At 36.4% G+C, this 17,428-nt stretch overlaps 1 long non-coding RNA gene across 2 annotated transcripts in view; it reads left to right on the top strand.

The window, feature by feature from the left end:
• Positions 1 to 10,324, top strand: part of LOC134477284 (uncharacterized) — a 35,612-nt gene extending 25,288 nt beyond the window's left edge. For both annotated transcript variants that reach the window (XR_010049218.1, XR_010049219.1), the window contains 5 exons: positions 1,892 to 2,024; positions 4,916 to 5,042; positions 6,263 to 6,337; positions 8,058 to 8,152; positions 9,655 to 10,324. This is a non-coding gene — a long non-coding RNA (uncharacterized LOC134477284). The remainder of the gene's footprint in view (positions 1 to 1,891; positions 2,025 to 4,915; positions 5,043 to 6,262; positions 6,338 to 8,057; positions 8,153 to 9,654) is intronic.
• The last annotated feature ends 7,104 nt before the right edge of the window (positions 10,325 to 17,428 follow it).

The following is a 17,428-nucleotide window of genomic DNA, read 5'->3' on the forward strand; positions in this document are numbered from 1 at the left end:
TACTCAGCCATAAAGAAGGCTAAGCTGAAGAGTTTATAGGGAAATGGATGCAACTTGAGACCATACTCAATAGTGAAATAAATAAGACATATGTGTGAACATCATATTTTCTCATTACTGTGAGGTGAAAGAAACAATATGTGTGCATGTATATTTTTTAAATAGTTAAGACAGTTATCCTACTAATTTCTCTGAATTCACTGAAAAGAAAGATTTGTGCTGGTATTGTTCAGACAACTGAGTGCAGGTGTGCTCTGGGTGAATGATTTGGAGATGACAATGAGCAATGTATGTACTGCTGTTGTCCTCTGATTGACATGTTTTAAAATTGTTTATTTTTTTCTTCTTTTATTTTTCTTTTTCTCCTTGAAGTAAAATGGATTTGTAAAAAAAAAAAGTAATGATATACTATATCCCTAAAATTTGTTAAGTGAGTAGATATTGAGTACCTCATCACAAAAATAACTACTGAAGTTGATGTATAGATTAATTACTTTTATTTAGACATTGAACAATGTATATGTAGTTTAAAACATCAATATTCTACACAATTTTACTTATGAATTTGAAAAATAAGGTAAATCACCACTAAAGATATTGAGGTATTTGTCATCAGTATTATTTAAAAAGAAACTCTTGTCAGACATTTAAAACCATCTCAAATATTGTTTTACGTGTCTGGCTTCATTCTTATGAAGGTAAGTACATGTGCTTACTTAATTAAGGTAACCTTAAGACCAAATAACTGTAAATGTTACTGATGGAAAAAATAAAAGGATTTTATGCAGTCAAATCTATCCATTTTTAATGGCTTTTGGGTTTTACTGCCTTGTACATAAAGACCTATAACCTGCTCTAACGTTATTCATGACCTGCTTCCTTCCTTCCTCCTCCCTCCTTCACTGATCCAGAGGACATTTCTCTTTGTATTTGTTCTAAGCTTCTTTTCTCCCAGGGAACATTCTCTGTCCATTGTTTTAGCTGGTTATGAGATAATTCTCTTCTGTTTGCCAACCAGATTGAAATGTCAGAATCTCATATACTAAGTTCTTACTCCAAAGACTATTTGAATCAGTTTCTGTGCTTTCTGTTCTGTATCATTGATTAGATAATTTTCTCACCCAATATTTATATTATTTTTATTATAGTTATCATATAAGAACTTATAATACCTAATACAGCAAATATCCCTTCATATTTATTTAATTTCACAACTTCTTGACAATAGCTCTATACTTACTCTATCATGCTAACTTTAGGATCTTTTTTTTTTTTGTTTTCTACTAGATAGTTTTCTTTTTATTTTAGTTTTTTTCTTAGATCTTGTGGTATTTATATACAATGGAGTACTACTCTACCATAAAGGATAAGCTAGTCATTTGAAAGAAAATAAATGCACCTTAAAACTATAATGGTAAGTAAAATAAACCAGACACATAGCTTAGTTTCTCTTACATGAGAAACCCCTCCAAAAAAAACTGTAGAATTATTGACTGTTTACAAATAGCAATAAAAATGACGATAGGATTTAGAGCCAAATTGCTGTAATTTTGTACCAATATGGGGTATGTGAGAGATACATCCTATCCAGGAATCACACACATCAGACACATGAAGTAGATATGAAGGGTGCAACTTCAAAAAGTTCTGAAACTTGCCCAGAGCCACCCAGCCCTCCAACACAGAAACTGCCTTTACTGTCTTACTAATGTAAATCTCACAACATTTGTTATACTTCATTAATATCTGAGAAAATAGGTAAAAATTAAGTTATTGAGATTCTCCTGAGTAAACCACTTGGCATCTTAGTCATTTACAGGGCTGTCAAGTACAAGCTAAACTCGACTAAGCATGGCACCACTCCATAGTTAATTGTTTTGTTTTATTTTAGTACCTTGTTTGTCACTCATCAAAAGACCTAGATGTCTGCCATTTTGAACCAAACCATAGTCAGCAACTTGGCAAGAGGCAGCAGCAGTCCTAAGGCATCGCAGTTGTGTTGGGAGCCTACCATTGCTTAAAAGGTTGGTTACTGGAAATGCATGCACTGGCAAAACTTGTTTACTTCATCAGTAAATTGAAAAAAGACTCAAAGATGACTCAAGTCATTCAGTAGGGATGAAATTTCATTCAGAGTTAGTAATTGCTGATAAATATGTAGTTACAGATGTGGGATACAGTAGAACAAAAACAACTTGAGTGACTTTTTCTCTAACAATAAAACTATTTGAAAATTGAAGAAAGATCTGTATAAGAAAGAATAAACTCTGCCAAAAAACTATTGACTCAAACATATCTTTACTGTTAAAAAATTATGTTATTATAGATTAATTTTTAATATAAAACTCATTTTCTGATACTTAGCTACCCTAATAAAGCTTAGTTCACTGCCAGTATATTTAGCCAGTAGAGAAATGCAAGTTGACAACTCTGAGATTCCATTTACTCCAGAAAGAATGGTTATCATCACAAATTCAAAAAAAAAAAAATACTGGTGAGGTTGTGAGGGGAAAAAATGGAAATGCAAACTAGTGCAATCATTATGGAAATGAGTACTGAAATTCCTCAGGAAACTAAAAATAACATTTCCATTTGACCTAGGTGTACCTCTTCTGGGTATCTTCCTGAAAGAATTAAGGCCATTATATCATAGTTATACTTGCATACCCATGTTTATAGCAGCACAGCTAAGAATAGCTAAATTTTGGAAGCGACCTACACATTCAAAACAGATGAGTGAATAAAGAAAGTGTAGTTTATGTACGCAGTGGAGTACCATCCAGCCATAATGAATAAGTTTGAGTCATTTATTGGAAAATGGTGCTCCTTAAGGCCATAAGTAAAATAAGAGAGACACAGAAAGTTAAATAACACATGATTCTCTTACATGCAAAATCAAAAGTATAAATAATTTAGGAGCAAAATAAAAGGTGATATGAAACAGGAGATAGACTTTGTGTAGATAGGAAGGGGATCGGAGAGAGAGCCTGGAGGGAGGGGGAAGAGGCAATAAAAGGGAACAAGATTTGATATATGTATATACCAATTTACCATGAGTAATGTATTCATCATGTATTGTAAACATATACTCATAAAAAAAGAGACAAAGATTAGTGCATAGATTGCTTTAATTGGTACAAATTGCTTTAATTTCTCTTTCAATGACTAGCTGGCAAAGTACCTTTTGAAGTTATATTTTTCTTATTTTAATTTACAAGTTTATGGACTAAAGTATAATAATTCAATACATGTATACAATGTATAATGATGAAATCAGAGTAATTAACATTAAATTAACACCATATTGTTAGTGGAGCTTGGAGACTTTTTAGAAAATGAGCTACTAAGGGCTGGGAATGTAGCTCAGTGGTAGAGTGCTTGCTTGGCATGCAAAAGGCCCTGAGTTCAACCCCAGTACCACCAAAGAAAGAAAGAAAATAGGTTACCATCTCAGCATAGCCTCAGTCTTACAGGAAGCTGAAGGATAGAAGGCTGGAAAAGTGGCCAGACTTCACAAAGCTCATAGGACCAAACAGGGATGGGAATTTAACTTAGTTTTAAAATACATGCTTTCATGTCTGTGACTTCGGGTTTGACTTTTAGAACCACAATAAAATAGAAGGACCCAAGGGCTGGGAGATCCAGCAGAGTAAAAGTTTGAGTAACACCAGTTACTCCACCTTCTTTGAGTGAATCGCTTCCGCCCAGTTCCCCTGGGATGGCAAATGTGTCACTAATAATCCGATGTCTGGACTTGTTCTGCTCTGCCTTGTACTGAGGCACTGGGACCGGCAGCCATACAGGCAGTTTGCCATTTCTCCTGCTTACCCATAATACCCTTTTCAGAACATCTTAAAAAATGAAAAAAGAAAAAAAAAAACAGCAAGAAAATTATTTCAAAGGAAAAGCCTATCCTGAATCTGGAAACTGGTTGATAAACCATGGATTCACCAGGCAGCAAATAGAAAAAAACAGAAAAGGAATAAGCCAGGCAAGTCAATAAGTTATCAAAGTCAGTTGACCAGCCAGCATTATTGAGTACCAGCTTTGTGTAAAATCCCGGATAAATAGAGTTTTATAATTTATTGCATTTAATGGGCTAATATTGAAGTCCCATCACCTGAATGCCTAATGTGTTTGCATAGCTCCATCCTTTTTTGTTCTTGATGGATTGAAATTAGATTCTGCCCTTATTAAATCAAAATGATGCTGAGCATAAATTTTATTCTGCTTATGTGTTATGCATATTTCTTTAAACCATTCCATCAAAGTCATACTTATAATATTTTCTCAAAAGACATCAATGGTCATGACACAAATTGATGAGTGAATAGTTTTAATTACAGAGAAGTAATATCAAATTGTATTCCAGAATGTAGAATGAAATATCAACTGAATATTCACTAACTTATTAAGAAGAGTGGCATCTATCCTAAATTTAATATATGTGATATCATAGATTTGCTTAATTTTCAAATAAGGAAGTTATTTGAAAATGTAATATAAAATGTTCGTTATTTTTTAATTTAAAAGATATACTTCCAAAATCTGCAATAAATGCAACAATATTTTAATAAGCAGGATGTCCAAAATAATTTGCAATAGCCACATACCCCTACTAAATTAAATAAAAACAAAAACATTCCAAGAATGATGCTTCATAAAAGTGATGCTGGCATAGAAGTCATCATGGCTGAGTGTAAAATGTCCCCAGAAACCATCATGCACTCAGAAGTGGGGCTTTGAAGTGTGATTGTATCATGGGGTACCTGTACTCATTGGTGGCTTTATCTACTGGTGAGTTCAGCATCTGAATTTACTGTTGGGAGATGGGGCCTGGTGCAGTAAGGTGGGAGCATGACTTAGAGGGATATATCTGCCTTCCTGACTCTTCCCTTCTCTCTCTGCTTCCCAGAGACATGAGCAGCTGTGACCTGAGCAGCTGTCCTCTTCGCAGGCCCCACCATGCAAGTTCTGCCTTGAAGCCAGCGGACAGAGGACTGTAACCATGAGCCAAAATAGACCTCTCATTTAAGCTTCAGGTATTTGGTATTGAATCTCAGAGATAATAAATTGACTAAGACAAAAGTACAGGTCCTACACTCTAACTAGGTTGTGACCTGGACAGGTCACTGCACCTTTCTGACTTTTCCCTATGTCAGAGATAGTATGCATAGTTAGTAAAAGATGAAATTAGTAATGATCATTGAGAGCTGCAAAAGCTATCGGATGCAAAGAAGGCTATTCACATACAAAACTAATGCATTTTACTTTGATCTGACTAAATTTAAAATTTTAAATGCCAACCTCAAATTTTAAATTCAACAGAAAATTTCATCACTGAAAAATTTTGCTGGTTTTTGTAATATAAGTATACCTTTCCTGAAGCAATTTGATTTCATGAATTTATCTGGCTTTCTTAAAATGAGGTGGCTTTTTTGTGCATATACAATGGTTTTGTTATTGTTCATCTAATTAACTCAAAAATTACATTAAAGTTAATCCCTTTTTGTGCTGACAGCAAAGGCAGTGGGAGGTCACCAGTCGGAAACTGTGAGTCTCCAGATCTCCATTTAAAAATTCTTCATTCTCCATACTTAGACTCCTTGTTAAATATAAGCATAATATGGGCTACTGAAAAAAAATTAAAAAGAGCCCCTTAGATACATAAAACAGAGTTAAAACTAAACAAAGTATATCCAATGGTAGCAATTAAAAAGGCATCTAGAATAATAATCTCAAAGGCAAATGTTCTGGGTGCAAGGTGCATTACCGGCATTATTAGTGGTGACCAATATCTATTAAGTATCTCGTGGTCTCCACAAAAATATTCTTCCTTGTCTACAACACTCTTGTAACTAAAATACAAGGAAAATAACCAAAGCAAATAGTAGCCTGCATTTAGTAAAAAATTTACTTGGTATAATATTTTCATACCTATACTTTTTATAAGAGTACAGATGTGTAACCAGCATTCTATTTACTGTGATGCTTTGCATGTAGTATAAAAATACAAGTTTCCTGTTACAAATTCATCACTCACAAAAAGTGGAATACTAACATTTATGACATCTGTCATGGTTTATGTCAATGGCTCCCAGGCCTCATGCATTTACATTATGCATTGTGATTGGTTCATTGTATAGTGCTTAGATTGATGGTCCAGTGCTACATTCACATGGGGGTGGAGCCAGGATGGTATATAATGGCAGGAAGAAGGTGTGTCTTGCTCTCTTGCTAGTTTCCCACTTGCTGTTTGCAGCCACCATGAACTGCGCCTCTGCCATGTCACCCTGCCTTGGAGCCAACTGAGTACGGACTGAAACCTCCAAAAACTGTAAGAAATAAACCTTTCCTTTCCCAACTTTGGGCTTCAGATATTTTATCTCAGTGACCAGTAAAAAATAACTAAGACATATTTTGGTACCAGGAGTGGGGTTGTTGCTGTGACTATACCTGACTGTGTTTTTTGAGAGGCCTTGGAAATGGCTTGTGGGCAGAGTTTGAAAAAGTTTGGACATGTTGCCTGGACGCATAGAGCTGGAGCAGCTTAGATTGTTCTGTAGAGGAGATTCTGGTCAGAGCTCAGGAGACCAGAAGGCTGATAAAAAGCCTGATGGTAAAAGATCATGCTTGGGAGATTTCTGTTGGGAAGGACTGCATTGGTTGTTGGACTCCCCACAATGTGTGTTATGGTTTAGCAGAAAGTTTGTCTGCATTTTGCTTATGCCCAGAGACTTTGCCTGAGACTGAGACAAAAGGCAATGGAGTGATTAATCGGAAAAGGAAATTTCAAAGCAGTTGACTGTTGAGACTGTGGCATGGTTATTGTTGGGGGCTTTTAGCCAGCTTTATGTTGCAAATCAAGAGTAAAGAGCCCAGCAGGATAATTTACAATACTGTGAGTTTGGCTACAAGGAAAATTCCAGGAAAGCTGTGGATTGTAAAGACAGAATTGAGACTTTGACTGCTGAGGAGAAATAGGGAGATAAGAAAATGGCCCCAGGGGATCCCAAGAAGCAGCGGGTCCCACCCTTTGCAGCCTCATAACTGCAAAAGTGAAAGAATTTGCTCAGAGGAGAAAGCTGCAGAGCACCATGCTCCAGGATGGCAATGGAGTCCATATGAGGTTCTAGAATGGCAGCAACATAGAGAAGCTTTTCTTCACAATCAGGTTCACAGAGGCCAGCAGTCCAGGCAATCAGCCCCTACAGCCAAGAGAGAAAAAAGCCTGGCTACTGCTCCAAATGGCAGCAAACCTTGGTGGCATCCACATGGTGCTGATTTTAGGTGCAAGGAAAATGCACAAATTCTTAGGGTAAGACAGCTTCCACCTTGATTGCAAAGGGCCTTGGAGGCCAAGCACTGTGCCCCTGAGAGGGCAATTTGTGAAGATGTAAGGTTGAAGTCAAAGGTGCAGTGGAGATGTCAGAAATTTGGAAAAGCCAGGAAAGTGGATCATCCAAAGAAAGCTGCAAAAAGCAAGCAGAGAGGGTTTAAGAGAGACTATGTGGGAGCTAAAATCCCTGTAAATGCCATGGGGGTGGAATCACCCAAGCCTTTTGGAGCTTGCAACCAGATTGCTTCAGATGCTGAGCTTGGAACTCTAGGACTTAATGTTCGTCCTGCTAGATGTTGGACTTGCTTTGTTTCCAATGCTTTATATTCCCCTGTTTTTAACTTTTGGAATGGTAATGTTTATCTTGTAGCTTTGCATTTCAGAAATGTTTAAACTTGTTTCATTTGTACAAGGGGTTACAGTTAAGAGTTTGCCATAGATCTTGGACTTGGGACTTGGACTTCTCAGCAATGCTGAAACTGTTAGGACTTTGGCAACTCTTGGTGATGCACTAAATGTCTTTTGTATAAAGGATGTACATGAGTCCTGGGGTCCAGGGGTGGAATGTCATGGTTTATGTTGGTGGCCCCCAGGCCTCATGCATTTACATTATGCACTGTGATTGGTTCATTGTATAGTGCTTGGATTGATGGTCAGTGCTAGGGCTGGAGCCAGGATGTGATGTAATGAAAGAAGATGTGTCTTGCTCTCTTGCCAGTTTCCCGCTTGCTGTTTGCAGCCACCATGAACTGCAGCTCTGCCATGCCAGCCTGCCTTGGAGCCATCTTAGTATGGACTGAACCTCCAAAAACTGTAAGAAATAAACCTTTCCTTTCCCAACTTTGGATATCAGGTATTTTGTCTCAGTGACCAATAAAAAATAACTAAGATAACATCTATACTTTTTTTCTTAAAACTAAAATGTTTTTTGAATTATACATTATTACATGAATTACAGTTATGTCTTAATATTTAAATGCTATTGATGATTAGGTGTACCCATATAAGACTTTTCCAGTCCTTATGTTGGCCCTCACAAATCACAAATCCAGGTCTAGCTTTATCTTTTGTGTGCATTACAGAAAGTTTTAAAATGTTCTTTCTACAGTCACAGTCATGAGAAGAAAATTGTGGACCGTCAATAGCCCCATCACCACCACCCCATCTCTTCCTATTCATTTTTTTTAATCTACTCAGTCCTTCTCATTTCACATCGTTCACATTTACGGCACACCTAATTCCTCATTCAGGTCCAACCACACTGATTTCAACCACAATTTCTCACTAATTTTTCCTGGAAGTTGTATAAACACCTGTATTAGTTAGCTTTCTGTTACTATAACCTAATACCTGAGATAATAAGCTGATCAAAAGAAACTATTTTGATGTGTAGTTTTGGAGATTAGTTGGCCTTTTTGGTGTCGGCCTGTGACAAACAACACATCACAGGAGACAGATGCAGTGGACCACCACTTACATCACAGGCCAGGGGACAAAGAGAGGAGAGACGGAAGGACCAGGGTTCTAAGCTTCCCTTGGCAGGGCGAGCCCCCAAGGACCTAGAGACTACCCAGAGCCCTCACTCCCTCTACTACTTCACAACAGCACCACAAACCAAGCCTTTAATACATGGGCCTTTGGGGGACATTTGACACCTGAAGTGTATGAATTCCGTATAAATGTAGGGCTTATTTATTATATATCAGGTAATATTTGATTCTAAAGAAAACAATTGGTGAAATTTGACAACTGTGATAGCCTCCAAAGTGTCTAATGTCCTTTTTAGGTACTTAGGGGTCAGTACTCTTATGTGATATTGAGTAACATGACCTTTTCTTTCCACAGAATTGCATTATTTGGCCCACACAATTCCGAATATGTAATACTTTCAAAAATGAAAACATGATTTGATACATCTTAAAATGATTATGGACATATTTTTTTGTTGAAACCAGAGGATTTGCAATGAACTACATCCCCAATTTCTTTTCTATTCTTTTCTTTTCTCTTTCTTTCTCTCTTTTTCAAACAGTCTCACTACATAGCTAAATTGCAGTCCATCTGCCTCAGCCTCCTACAGGGCTGGGATCATAGGCATATGCTACTATACCCAGCTGTCTCTTAGAAAATTTTTCATCTCAATTTCACTGTAGAAAGATGTGCCACATTGAAAATTTTAATTTGGGACCTCAAGACCACTATATTTCCTCAGGTGCATGTTTACAAAATATCTCTGTCAGAATATTTGCCTCTAGATTCTAACATAAATTCTCAATTATTTTCTTTTCTATTTAAAACCCTGCACTGGGGGACAGCCAGACCCCAGCCTTTTCCCATGACTCAGCACTGTGTTCAGACTGCGGGGGAGGAGAACAAGAATCACTAACAAGTAAGCCCTGTCAACCAGCAACATGTGCAGGCTCTGCCAGTGCAGAGACAGCTGAACCCCAGCCTTTTCCCATGAATTAATGTCATTTATGAAATGTGAGGGAAGAGAAGTAAGCCATCCCTGCAAACCAGCACCATGTATGGGCCACCAGTGGGGAGACAGCCAGACCCCAGCCTCTTCTGGCATGCGGGCTGGGAAGCAAGAAAAGCCAAACCATGCCTCCTAATCCCCATAAGCTACCAGCTGATCTGGAGAAACACAGGCTGTGATGATAGCTATTGAGATGAAATACAATTTGATGCTTGTGGTGTTTGGTGTTTCATTGACTTTGCAGGTCTAGGGCTGGTGGCCTGATCATCTATTCAGAGAATACTGTATGCAGTGTAGCATCTATTGGAGATCCCCTTTTGAAGGCAGTAGCCACTGTTAATTCCATATTATCTTGTTTTGAAGTCTGTATCATTTTCATTGGTTTGATGGGTTGGGTTTTATTCTATTTGTTTTGTTTTGTTTGATTTCGTTATATCTGAAGACATGGGCATCTATTTCAAAGATAGCAAGATATAGTACCCATTTTGGATTTATTATTGTCTTGTTTTGAAGTCCTTTATTGCATTCATTGTCATGTTTTTATCGGTTCTATTCTGTTCTATTTTGTTGGATTTTTGCTATGTTTTAGGGCATCTGTAGCTATTTTGAATAAAACAAGAGTCATTATGGTAACCATTGTTGATTTTGTTTTGTTTTGAAGTCCTGTGTCACTTACACTGGCTTGTTTTGATTTGCTTTATTTTGTTTTATTTTGCTTGGTTTATTCTCTTCAAAATAAAAAAGTAAAATAAAATCCTTCAGTGTTGCCTTAAAACCACCAATATAAAATCCATACTCATTGAGATGACACTTGAAGATCTTCATGCTCTGACCTTTCATTACCTTAAGATAAGAAATAGGTATACTTTTTGCAGTCTGTAAAATATACCATGCCCTTTTTACCACCTGAATTTTGCAGTATTTTAGCCCCCTCTACCTGAAATTTCTTCTCTTCTATTTCCCTATTCTAAGTAACTGTATTTGTGTTCTTCAGTGTTTCACTTAACTATTTCTTTCCTTGTATTTTCCTGATCTGCAAGACAGTGATATGGCTGCTGTGGTGTAGTTTTGATGTCTATCAAAAATCTTCCCTGGAAACCTGTTCTCACTTCATCATATCCTAGTGTGTACCATATTTTCTGTTTGTGGATGATCATCTGTTTATCCATTATCTCAACTGTAAGAAGCAGAGAGCCATATTCATCCTTAAATTCTCAATCCAAGACACACAGTAGGTGCTCAACAAAAGTATAATGAATGAAAATGAGTAAATTTGGTCTCCCAGAGTGAAGCCTTTAGGTTCGTCTTCCTATATTAGGATGATGTTTTAGTCTTACATGAGCATCCACAAAGGATGGATAACTAACAGAAGATGCTGTTATTGTCAATTGTGCAAATGATAATCTGTATAAGAATAATGGTTTACATAGTTTCTTTTGGCCAACCATTAAAACCAACTTGCATCTGATTTTTAATTTACTGGTCAGCAGGATAATAGATCAACATACTGAAAGAGGAATGGAGAGTTGATTGCAGACTGGTGGAGCCAAAAGCCATGTCTGTTCCATAGAATTGTTCATTTGAAGATTGTTTAGCAAGCAGCAACCATTTAGTCTAATTACCTCTCAGGCTTGTTGAATGTCCATTTGTCCTCTGCAGGTGGCATTTTATCATCTGATGTCACACAACTGTAGCAAATCTGTATACATAAGTATCCAGAATCGGATTGATTATTCATAAGCTGCAATATCATTCAATAAGTTGTCTAAAGACCTGGTCATAAAAATGGCCTGGTCATAATGTATTACCATGGCTGCCACTGATACCAGATCTTCCTCTCCACCCAAATATATACACTTATACTCAGCAGTTTTCTCAGCAACAACAGTGCAGGACTTCATTTTCATCCTTGCTATTCTTGGTTTTCTTTATTTATGTGCAGCTATTGCTTTCAATTATTCTACCTTCTTACATTTTAAAAAGATTCCAAGTTCAGCAAATATTTGGCACTGATTAAAATAAAGATGATTGATAACCAGTTCCTAGAAACCATTTCTGCTGCTAACGTGTGCACTACAGAGATTTCTTTTAGGTAATTATTTTAGGTAAATTCTTTTAGGATTTTCATCTTAAGTGCTGAAGATGAATACTAAAGCATATTTAAACATTCAACATACTAATACACAAGATATATTGTGCCAGCAAATCCTATTAAGAGAGATGAATGAAGATGTGAGAAACACAATGAAAGATTAGAACTGAAACAAACTTTTAAACAAATATACTTACTGGATGTCTACATAGTATTCCACCCCACAATATCAAAATACACATTCTTCTCAGCCACACATAGGACGGTCTCCAAGATAGACCACATACTAGCTCATAGAACATGCATATTTAAATGCAAAGGAAGTAAAATTATCCCATGCATATTATCAGATCATAGCGTTATGAAACTGGAAATCAGTGGCAAAAGAAACCACAAGAACTTTATAAACACGTGGAAATTAAATAACACCTTCTTCAGCAATCAATGGATCACAGATGAAATTAAAGAAGAAATTAATTTCTACCATTAAATGATGAGAATATAACATATAGAACCTTATGGGACACGATGAAAACAATCCTAAAAGGAAAGTTAATAGCAGTGGATACTCGTATCAGGAAAACTGAGAAAGTGCAAATAAACAACGTAATGTTGAACCTCAAACTTCTACATAAACAAGAGCAAGCTAAGCAAAGAGCTACTATGAGGGAGGAAATTACAAAGATTAACCAGAAATTAATGTATTGAAGACTAAGCAAATAATACAAAGAATCAATGAATCGAAGAGGTAAGCCAGCTTTTCTGGTAAGCCATGCAAGCCATGTGGGTTCCAGGGAGAGAAAAGTCAGCATCTCCAGAGAATTGGCCATGCTGGGACTTGGGGGACCAATAAAGAAATCAAATACCCAGCCTTTCTGGTAAGTCATACAAACCACATGGGTTCCAGGAGGAGAAAAGTCAGTGTCTCCCATGAGCCTCCTGGGCACTCAAGCTGAGAATCAAACACTATCCACACCCCCCTACCCACTCACTCTAAGCAACCTGATGGTTCAGAGGACAGGCTATGTTGATGGCAACTAAAGTACATAAAGCAACTAAATGCTTGGTATTTTTGGTTGATTATTGCAGGCCTGGGGCCAGCGGTGTGAGCATCTCTTGGGAGGATGACGTATGCAGTACAGCAATTATGGGAGATTTCCTTCTATCTTGTCTTTGAAGTTAAGTATTGTTTTCAGTGTTTTGTTTTGTTCTGATGAAATGTTTTGCTTTATTCAATATTCTGTTTTGATTGGTTTTATTGTGTTTTGTTTTGTGTTTGATTTTGCTATAGCTGATGGAGTGCACAACTATTCTGAAGCTAGCAAGACATACTGTGGTAGCTATTGTTGTTTTCCTGGTATCCTGCTCTCAAGTTCTGTACCAGCTTTGCTGCATTGTTTTAATTGGCTTGTTCTGACTTGTTCTGTTGGATTTTACTATTTAAAAAATTTTTTTAAAGAGTTAGTTGTTTGAAAGATAAATAAAATTCACAAAACCTTAGCCAAACAAAAAAATAAAATAACAAAGGAAAGAAATACTCAAATCCACACAATTAAGAATGAAATCAAATTAAGGGTGAAATCACATTAAGAATGAAATCAAGTTATGGTTAATCTTACCCTCTTTGAGATGTAAAACAAATGTGTAGGACTGATAATCATATTACTGAGCTTTTGTTCGATCATAGAGCAGAACGGTTTGTAGGGTCACTTTTTTGAATGTCATTCTAAATACTTTAATTCTGTAACCTGAACAGCTATTTCGAAGATGACAATGTGTAACTTATCAACCGGCAATTTCTTACCTTTTGTTTATCTGTAATTTTGTATTATTTCTACCCTTTTTTTTTTTTTATCTCCATGTATTTTTTTTTTTCGTCTCCTTTTCTTTAAATAAAAAAAAAAAAAAAGAAAGAAAAAGAATGAAATCAAGTTAGGGTGAAATCACAAAAGACCCTATAGAAATCTAGATTATCTATACCTACCTACCTTGAGATCTTGAATTCTAATAAGATGGAAAATGCAGATAAAATGGACAAATTCTTAGATACATATGAATTACCAAAGCTCAATCAAGATATAAAAATCCTAAATAAACCAATGCAATCAATGAAATTGAAGATGTAATTAAAAACCTACCAACAAAGAAAAGCCCAGGCCCTGATAGATTCTCTACTGAATTTTAGAAAAAACTTAAAACCAGTACTTCTCAGATTCCATAATGAAGTTAAAAGGAAAGCAATACTCCCAAATTCACTCCTGGAAGCAAGCATTACACTGGTACCAAAACCAGAGAAGGAGCCAGCTAAGAAAGAGAACTACAGGCAATCTCCTTAATAAACATAGATTCAAAAGTCCTCAGTAAATTATTGGCATACAAAATGCAGCAAATTGTCAAGAAGATTATACACCATGACCAAGCTGGATTCATCCCAGGGGTGCAGGGATGAGTCAACATACATAAATCAATAAATGTGATACACAATATTAATAAACTCAAAGAGAAAAATCATATGATCATCTCAATAAATGCAGAAAAAGCTTTTTACAAAGTTCAGCACTCATTCATGATAAAAATCCTACAGAAGACTGTAATAGATAGTCTTTATCTCAATCTGATAAAAGACATCTATGACAAACCAATAAGTCAACATCATACTAAATGGACAAAAACTGAAAGCTTTCATGGTAAAATAAGGAGCAAGACACGGATGTCCACTTTACTCAACATAGTTCTGAAACTTTAGTTGGACCAATTAGACAAAAGAAATAAAAGGAATAAAGATAGGAAAGGAAAAAGTTAAACTATCATTATTTGCAGATGACATGATACTCTACTTAGCAGACTCCAAAAACTCCCCTGAAAAAACTGGTTGATATGTATTTTTTTTATTTTAAAGAGAATAAAACCAAGCAAAATAAAACAATAAAGCCAATAAAAACAAACCAGTGTAAGTGACACAGGACTTCAAGACAAAACAAAATTAACAATGTTTACCATAATGACTGTTGTTATATTCAAAATAGCTACAGATACCTCCAGACATAGTAAAAATCAAACAGAACAGAACAGAACCAATAAAAATAAGACAATGTATGCAATAAAGGACTTCAAAACAAGACAATAATGAATCCAAGATGGTTACCGTAATATATCCTGCTATCTTTGAAGCCCATGCCTTTAGATGAACAAAATCAAACAAAACAAAATAGGATAAAACCCAACCCATCAAACCAGTGAAAATGATACAGACTTCAAAACAAGATGATATGGAATTAACAGTGGCTACTGCCTTCAGAAGGGGATCTCTCCAATAGATGCTACATTGCATATCAGTATCCTCTGAATAGATGATCAGGCCACCAGTGCTAGACCTGCAAAGTCCATGAAACATTAAACACCACAAGCATTAAATTGTATTTTACCTCAGTAGCTATCATTGCAGTCTGTGTTTCTTCAGATCAGCAGGTTGCTTACAGCAGGGGTAAGGGGTTTGACTGTTCTTCTTTTCCAGCCTGCACAACAGAAGGGGCTGGCATCTGGCTCTCCTCCTGTGGCCCACACATAGCGCTGATTCACAGGGAGGGCTTGCTTTTTGGTTACTTCTTCTCTTCCTCTGAGTCTGTGAATAGTGCTGACTCATAGGAAAAGACTGGCATCTGGCGTCCTCCCAGCAGCCCATGCATGGCACCAATTTGTAGTGAGGGCTTGCTTCTTAGTGACTTCCTGTTCTCTTCAAAACTGTTAGGTCTAATAAGTAAATTCACTTGTGCAGCTGAATACAAAGTTGATACTCAAAAATCAGGAGCCTTCTAGCACATGAATAAAAACCTTACTGTGAGAAAAATTATGGAAACACCTTTCACAGTAGCATCCAAAAATTAAATATATAAGAATCAAACTAATGAAGGATATAAAAGACATCTACATTGTGAACCCATGTTTATAGCACAATTTGTAATAACTACATCTTGAAAGTAACCTAAATGCTCATCAACTGAAGAATGGATTAAAAAGATGTGGTAGTTTAATACAATGGGGTGCTACTCAGCCATAAAGAAGGATAAACTGAAGACTTTTAGAGGTAAATGGATGCAACTTGAGACCATACTCATAAGTGAAATAAATCAGACTCACATGTGTAAACATCATGTTTTCCCCCTAGTGTGAGAACTGAATGAGTAAATAAGATCTAAAATGTACAATAGATATTGTGAAATGGGAAGAAACTGTTCAAAATGAAAGAATCTGGGATGGAGGAAAAGAGAAAAGAAGGAAGGGAAAAGGAAAAATACATACCCAAGAAAGTTAAGTTAGTTAGACTGCTGATTTCTCTTAGTTTATTGAAAACAAAGGCTTGTGTTAATATTGTTTGGACAATTAAATGTCTGTATCTTGCACTCTGAGTAACTAATTTAAAGACAGTGATACACATTGTATTAACATCATTACTCTTCAATTATTTTGTAATTTTTCATCTTTAAAATAAAATTTTCTTAAAAGATGCAAGAGACAAAGATGACCTTTGTCAAGAGGCCAAGAGTCTTCTCAGAATGTAGTGAAGCCCCAAACTGATTCAACCCTCCCAATTTATTGAGGAACAGAGACATAGAGTTCTGCTGAGCACAGATATTTGTTTTAGATAGCAAGACAGGCAAGCAAGGCATGGTGACAGTTTGGCTGAATAATTAACTTTTTTCTGATTGTTGCTCGGCTGCTTCTTTGTTTTCCCCATAAGGTCCATCTCTGCCCAAACAGGCAAAACAGCCCTTCCTCAAGACAACACCAGATCCAAGGCAACGCAAGCAGGCAGTGACCAACTGAGTTCACAAGAAACTCCACAATATTGGGATATTGTTCACCACCAAGCTAAGCAGTGTAGATACCTTAATAGCATCTCTCATTCTTTTAAAAAGATGCTTGTGTTTAAGCAAATTGTTTGTACAAAATAACTTTATTAGATTACATAGCATAACCTGCAAAGGCAGTGTATTGATATTCACTACAAAATAGTGTCACTTTCCCAAGGTGTGATTAACATTTTTTCAGCTGGCATTTTCCTTACCTAGATGGTAGTAATCGCCTACGTAAGAGTAAGCTCATGGCACTCTACAATTATGTGATCCTTGAATCGCCAAAAAGTAACTAAATGGTGGTTAATTCTAGTCTAAGATTTGAGTGCACTTTATGGAATTTCATAGCTACAAAGTAGTAAAAGTCAGTGAGTTTGGAATCTTAGTGCTAACATGGAACTTCGTGATTTAAAACAAGTCAATTCATCATGCCCACTGCCTTTATCCATTCAGTTAGTATCACAGTGAAAACACTAAGACTGTTTCACCAGTGTCTCACTAAAACAAAGTCTCTGAAGCTCAGCTTTCTTATCTGTGTCTTTTTAATGAGGATTAAATAAAGTATGCTTGTTATGGTTTAGACTTAAGATGTCCCCTAAAACTCTCATGCATTTAGAGGTGGAGCCATCAGAGGGCAGTTGCATCATGGCAGCATTCTATTCGCT

The sequence above is a fragment of the Cavia porcellus genome, unplaced genomic scaffold (genome assembly GCF_034190915.1).
Source record: "Cavia porcellus strain 051 isolate PalLab524CR breed Dunkin Hartley unplaced genomic scaffold, mCavPor4.1 scaffold_8, whole genome shotgun sequence".
NCBI lineage: Eukaryota > Metazoa > Chordata > Mammalia > Rodentia > Caviidae > Cavia > Cavia porcellus.